Here is a 7,784-nt window from a genome sequence, read left to right on the forward strand (position 1 = left end):
TGGTATGGAGCTTATATACAGCTTATATCTGTAATTTAACTTTCCAATACATGCTTTATGACATGCTGGTTGCAACATTTATTTGTATGATTTTGGTATGGAGCTTATATACAGCTTATATCTGTAATTTAACTTTCCAATACTCATTGTAAAATAATTTCACATTTCTAATTTCTTATGTTTTTTGCACTGTACTCTGAAAAACAAAATATATAGAATACAGTTTGTATTTTAAAAGGAGCAAGATTGTTGATGTTATAGATGTGTTGTGTATTCTAGGCCATTACCCTCTCCGTATTCAAGCTCACTACTTTCAAGATGCCCGTAAAAAGTGAACAAACACAACTATCTTGAAACTCAAATCTAATCCTTCTTCTAGGCTTTCCAGGAGTCCAGGACATCCTGTCTTCTCCATTTTGTCTCTTAGGATCCATGTTTATTCTCCTCAGTAACATTAAACATGACTCACTTTAGAGGATCAAGCTTTTATACTGTAAGCATTTCAGGTTATTTTGGGTGAAATTCACTACTATCTAGAGGGCCAGTACAAGGCCTGTTTGGTATTTAAATCCTCAAATTAAGTCTTAAATACTGTGAATATTTACACTGTGGCTTATATAGCACTGAGTAAATTGTCAACACTTAAATAATAACAATAATGATAAATACCAAGAAAAGGAAATAATATTAATGGGTTTATAAAAAGGATGGTTGAAACGGAAGTTGCCAAAAGAGTTAGATTACTAACTATAAGTTCTCTATTTTAGTAATTGTTTAGACATTATTAGTAAAGGTGAAATTAGTCAATTCTGATCATATTTCTAATAAGACAGTTCTAGCGTGGAGTACTTTTCCTATACACAAGTCTTTCATTGACACATCACATGAGAAATGGAAGGTACCTGCCAGTTACAAATATGACAGATGCACTTAATTAAGTGCAGTCCATTAATAAGAGCTTACATGTCATGTTACCATATGGAAAGTCTTAGTCATCATCAAGGAATATATGAAAGGAGAAACAGTTTTGCAGTTGGATAGTTTCCTTGTTTTTGCTTTGTCACACAGATGATCCAAGCTGTAGAATGCAAATGTAAGTCTTGCAATGAAAAGTGTTTTTGCAATAACTGTGCTGTTTAGGACGTTCTCTGATTATAGAAGGGCCAGATTCACCCATGGTATAAAAGGCCAGCACAAAGCCCTCTATCGTGCTTGGCTCACATGGGGCTGCATGGGGAGACTGGCCAGCTGAGTGGCTGGGAGAACTGGTCTCTGCAAGGTCAGAACAGAAGGTCCATTTTGTGATGGCTTGGAGGTGGGGAACTGTTGATGCATACACATAAAGATCTAATGGTTTCAGTGCCCCATACAACTGGCCAAAAGGGGCTGCTGTCTGGGTGCCCCTAACCCTGGCTGTGGAATGAAGTTTACCTCCCTAGCCTCCTCACACCTCATTCATAAAGAGTCCAAACACGCAGGCTTTATGTGGGCAAAGTAAAATTTCTGCACAACAGAATAAAATGCAAATCACAGAAGGTGAGAAAAAGAATTTTCTTAAACAACAGAATGAACAAACAAAAAAGCACCTCCCAATGAATTACTCATTTTCTTTAATGTGGTTATTGCATAAGTGATCTTTACAGGATTATGAAATAGATTCTGACCACAATGTGTGGACATGTATAAATTAGCCTGACTTAGGGCCTTATATGGCAAAACTTGACTTATGGTCAGTAGTTCTTTTGGCTGCAATAACCTACTCACATGCATTAGGGGTTGTAAGGATCAAACTCTCAGATTTATAATCAGAAATGAAACAGGTTGCTCCAGAAAAACGTATTTGAACAAGTTTTTGAACCATATTTTGTTCACCCTTCCTTTTAATTAAAATCTAATTTCTGGGGATCTGATTTTTTAATATATATTTAAAAGTAAGTTAAACTATGAAAACATTTTAAAAAGAGTATAGTTGTATCCATTTTCAAAACCGGACTACTTAAATAATGAATGATGTTCACTTCCTCAGAATGTGTAAACGTCCTAACTTAGAGTTAAACTGTCAACAGCTGAAAGACAATACCATTGACATGTACCTGGCACTAGTTACTCAGGTTTATTTTTTCCTGGAAAGCTGTTTGGGGCGACAGAGTGGCGTCCGGGTTTCCCAGGTTGTTGTGCTGACAAACTGCAGCGGTGGTAAAGGCAGGGAGTCTGACAAAATCTCATTAATCATTTTAAATTAAATCCAACATTCCGCTCCAACACTGCCAAGAAGAAAACTAAACTTTTACAAATGAACATTCCCTCTGAAAAGATTTGAGATCCTGTCCTTGTTGCTCTCTAAATAAATATATTTCACACACACACGAAATAATATTATTTCTAACCTTAAAAAAACAACTTTGGGGCTGATTGTCAGACATGCTGAGCTCCTTCGGGTCCTGCTGATTTTAAATGGAGCTATGAGTGTGCAGCATCTCATCTGAAAAGCAGACCCTGTTTGTTTAGTTACTATTTACCCAGAATCACAGGAATAAAAACTTTGAAAAACCTGTTAAGCAAATACGGAAATTTACTTTTTTTAAAAAAATGGAAAAACTTCCACACGAGGATAAGAAATTTTCTTTGTAATGGTTTTATATCCCATCTATTCTTTTCAGTTTGAAGGAGTAAGAAAGGAAAATTACAAACCAGTTAACAGTGCTGGCAGACACTGTAAAATGATGTAGTAACAGAAATGTGTACATTTCAAAAACAGTAAAGACATTTTTTCCACAACTAATGTTAGCTGAAATCTATTATGCTTTTACTCAGACATATTTTATACTAATAAAATATATCTTAAATATATCAAAAGATTTAGATTTTTTTATTTTAGTTGCTAAAATCACTATTGTAGGATTGTAGGTAGATCATACAGTTTTGTATATTATTGCTCTTTAAACCAAAATGAAACCATAGCATGCCTATGGGAGATGCAGGAAATCCTTCAAGTCTGTCCTTTGTCCATTTTAATAGTGCTTTTGAGATTAGAGCGAAAGATTTTACAACGGCAGAAAGCTAGTCATCAACCTTAATGCTTATTAGTTTTGATACTTATTTGAAATATGTTAAAAGAAAAAAAATAAAAACCTTTACTTTGATTTTCAACAGTAATTCAATAGAAGGGAAGTAAATCTGATTTTTTAAAATACTTACAGCTGTGTAATCGTGTGCCTTTTCTAAATGAAAATAGCGCATCAATGTTGCCAAGGTTTGAAAATGGTTTCAGATTTGCTTCTTATAATGTAGTTCACTTTACAAAACGGAGTGGATTCCACAATGACAAGCTTGGACACAAAAAACCCCACCATTATGAAAAGAACAATTCTTGCTGACAAATTAAATAGTGTATATAAATCTATTGTGCATACATTAGAGAGAGGAGCTAGTGATGCTGATTTGGGCATTTCATGCTTCTAAATACTTATTCTCAAATTGTTTACAATTTTCTCAATGATTTTCAGTGTGGGCCAATATGGTTTTATAATTGGTCTCATCTGAAAGGTGATTTTTATTTTAAAGTTCTAAGAAAATTGAACTGGTTTTGACTGGCAACTTCTATTCCCAACCTTAAAATAAACAGACCTATTTTATACTTAAAATATGTTTGTTTTTTTGAATCATTATATCTCAGACAGCTTCATTTTATTTTAGAATGTCAAATTTGGCATAAATCTGTGATCTTCAGTGATGGATAGTAGCTATGCAAGTTAGTAACAAGTGGTTTTGGAAAAAAAAACCTTAGACATTAGAAGAGATTGAAGATGACATACTGAGCATGTGCAGTACATCAGATTCTTTAATGAAATAAGTACAGAACATTCCACACTGACACACACACTAGTTTCATCTGGATGTATGCAGAACAGTTGTGCTTGTGTCACATTTGAGTATGGCTGAAGCCACCATGGTGAAAGATTTAAAATGTGGTCTCTCAGAGTATGTTTTATAGGGCTCTGACCTGGGTGTTGCTCTGAATCCCCTCCCCCAGCCCATACACCAGAACTTTCACTCAAATTTAGTGGTGCTTTCAACCTGGTCTAGCCGGCAGAGCTGGGCATATGAATTAAAGAGAGGGTTACTCACCCTGTGCAGTAACTGAGGTTCTTTAAAATGTGTGTCCCTATGGGCGCTCCACTCTAGGTGCGGCTGCACCCCCTGCACCTGGGAACAGAGATATTCAACTGTGCCTGATGGACTTCACATGCGCACCTCCCCTCTCCCGCGCTGTGTGCGGGACGTGTATATAGCACTGTATGATCCGACTGCCCCCAGTTCCTTCTCTGCCACAGAGCTTATGTTTTTGGCTTCAAAGCAGAGGGGAAGAGGGTGGAGAGTGGAGCACCCATAGCGGGACACATCTTGAAAAACCTCAGTTACTGCACAGGGTGAGTTACTCTCTCTTCTTTGAGTGATGTCGCTGTGGGTGCTCCACTGTAGGTGGCTATAAAGCAGTGCTCCTAGTTGGAAGGATGGGCTTTGGAGTGACATGTACTGCCAACGATAGGACAGCATGTCCAAGGAGAGTGTGCATAATAGTGTAGTGCCAGGTGAAAGTGTCTGTCGATGCCCATGTGGCAGCCTTACAAATGTCATAAATGGGGACATTAAGAAAGGCCATTGAGGTAGGCAACGATCATGTGGAATGTGTTCTGACTGAGGTAGAAGGTTGTCTATCATGGAGTTTGTAAGATAAACATATACACTGTGAGATTCATTTAGAGAGGCATTGTTTCGTTATAGTAGTGCCTCTGGATCTTTCGGTGGTGGAGAGGAAAGTGTGGCAATTTCCTCCAGTTTAGTCCTGTCCAAGTAGAAGGCTAATGCGCACCTCATGTCTAGGGTGTGTAGAGCTGCCTCCTGTTGATTACTGTGTGGCTTCAGAAAGAAGCAAAGGAGGTGTATTGGTTGGTTGAGATGAAAAGATGTTGGGACCTTAGATAAGAATCTTGGGCGTGGTAGTGTAACTTTGCCTTTATAAAACACTGTGTATGGTGGATATACCAGGAGGGCCAAGATTTCGCCCACTCATCTAGCAGAAGTGATGGTAACAAGAAAGGCCGTGTTCATTGATAGGTAGATGTAAGAACAGGCTGCCATTGGTTCAAAGGGGGCCTAGTCAGAGAAGGTAGGACCAGGCTTGGGTCAGGTCTTGTATATGGGGATAGAGATTTTGAATACCCCTCAAGAAGCGCTTCATAAATGGGTGTGTGAAGATGGAGTGACCATCAATGGGTGAGCAAAAAGTAGTGATTGTCACCAAGTGTACCCTAATTAGAGCTACTGGCCAATCCTGACTGTTTGAGGTGTAGAATGTAGTCAAAAATAAGTGGCAACAGAGCCACTGCATCAACCTGGTGTGAGGTGCATCAGCAGTGAAATCTAGTCCATTTGTGAATGTAAGTGCCTTTGGTCGAGTCATGCCTGTTATTCTAAAGTATCTTTTTGACTGTGTCTGAGCAGGTTATTTCCGGGCCCCAGAACCATGGAGGAGCCAAGCTTTGAGATGAAGCGTCTGTGGATTGGAATGGAGAATGCATCCTATGTCCTGTAAGGAGTCAGCGTTAGGTGGAGAGAGATAAGTATACCAGACCTGTTGGCAGGTGAGGAGGAAAAATGTAAAGTTGGGGGAGCCTCCTCTTCCTTCTTCTCAGTTGGTACTGGTGGCAGTTTGACTTCCTGAGCGTGAGACACTAATGGAGAAGGGAGAGGTGTAGGTCTCTGGCTTTGCTTTCTGGGATCCTGAATTGTGCCCGGTACGTGGCCCAAGGGTCCCCCTGTGGCCAGTTTGGTGGGAGTGGCACATGTGGCTGCATCATGGTGGTCCCTGCCAGGATTGAGGGCCCACAGGTAGTCTCCATATAGTGAGGATAAGATGGTGCAATTTGTCCAGTAGGGAACAATGGAGCTCTGTCCTCCTCCTCACTGGGGAAGGGAGATGCCATCCTCAGCGGAGAGAGGGAGAAATGTCATGAGTCTGGAGAGGTGGGTAGAAGTGCGGGGACCTCCCATTGAAGAAGCAGAGACTCTGGAGTGTCACATACCAACAGGTCTTTAGGGTATCTGAAGTTTTGTAGAAGTGGAAGGAGCATCATTGGTGCCATTGTAACACACGGTGGGGAGGGGAGAGTTTATGTCCCTGAAATTTCAGAAGATGGTGCTGAAGACTTGGCTGGTGCCAAAGATTTCTGTGTCAATGAGTCAGTCATTGCTGGTGACTTGGTCGGTGCCGATGATTTTGATGGTGCTGAGGTTTTACTCTCAGTCAAAGGCTTCATCGGTGCCGTAACTCCTGCAAATGGGCTGCCTTGGTGCCCAGAGCTGGGGAACGGTGCAGAGAGCTGAAGGTCTGTGCAGATAGGATCTTCAAACTATTTATTTGAGCCAGTATACTCAAATGAACCCCAGAACTATGTCCCCTGTTGGATGAGGTTGAAGCCACTGACCTAGCCAGGGATATTCTGGTGGGCTGCGCCTCAGAGTGTGAGGAGGAGGAAGCCCATTTCTTGTCATCTGCACGATCACAAGATGACTTTCTCTTCACAGGGCATGTGGGGGAGGCAGCAGACGACCTGAGAGAGAGTGAGGGTATCTTTGGGAAAGAATCTGGGCCCAAGCCTGATGCTGGACGTAGCATTTTCTCCATGAGGAGAAGTTTCAATCTAATGCCCTGTCATTTCTGGCTCTGGATTTCAGGCTGAGGCAGTGGGGACACTTTTGTGAGATGTGTGCCTCTCCCAGATATACACTGCAGGTGGCCATCTGTTATTGAGAAGGTGGACCCGCATGAAACGCAACTCTTAAACCCAGGAGAACCAGGCATAAGGTCGAAGGGAAAAGGCTTCCCAGTTGGGAAGGACAGGAAGGTGGGAAAAATGGAAACCTAAGCTATGAGAAGAACTGCAAAGATAAAGTTAAAACAAAAACATTTGGTTTTAAATAGAAGGAGAAGAAAAGGAAAAAAACTAACTACACTATCAGGTAAGGCACTCTCTATGAGGGAATAGGAGAAGCAGGCTCCGCTATCGGATTCCGTCCCAGATGAAAGGCACTAGAGAAGGAATTGGGAGCGGTTAGACCACACAATGCTATATACATACTGCGTGCAATGCACGAGAGAGAAGGTGTGCATACATGGTCCGACAGGCACTGCTGGTGAAGATCTCCAATTCCAGGCACAGGGGGTGTTGCCAACCTCCAGTGGAGCACCCATAGAGACATCACTCGAAGAAGCAGCCTGGGTTATTTGCAGTGAAGATGAAGACTAAATCTGGTGCTGCTAGTCCTCCAATCCCTCCCACAATTCCTCCTGTATACCCAGAAAGACAGACAAGTTCTCCTACAATTCATGGGGAAAAGAACTATAGAGTGACTTACTGCATCACAAAGAACCATTGGAGATGCCCCCAGAAATCCTAGTGCTACTCATGGTGGAGTCACAGGACCAGGGAAGACACAGGGTGGGTTCCACAAAACTCATATTCAGCTGCCACCTAACTCTGTAGGTGCTTAAACTCAGTGGTTAAGTTTCTGTAGTAAAAGTTCCCAAAGCACCTATGTTCCTACCGCTAGGCATCTGATTCTAGGCCTGCCACCTCTCAGATGAGTGTGCTACCCCTTGGGCAATGGGATATTCTGATGTGGGACTCCTTCAGTTTCTCCTGTTGAAGTTGTTCCACTTTTTAAATAAGTGAGTGATTATTAATTTGACCTGAGAATTAAAATAACTCTCTAGCCCAGTG

Source organism: Chelonia mydas, chromosome 4 (genome assembly GCF_015237465.2).
Source record: "Chelonia mydas isolate rCheMyd1 chromosome 4, rCheMyd1.pri.v2, whole genome shotgun sequence".
Lineage (NCBI taxonomy): Eukaryota > Metazoa > Chordata > Testudines > Cheloniidae > Chelonia > Chelonia mydas.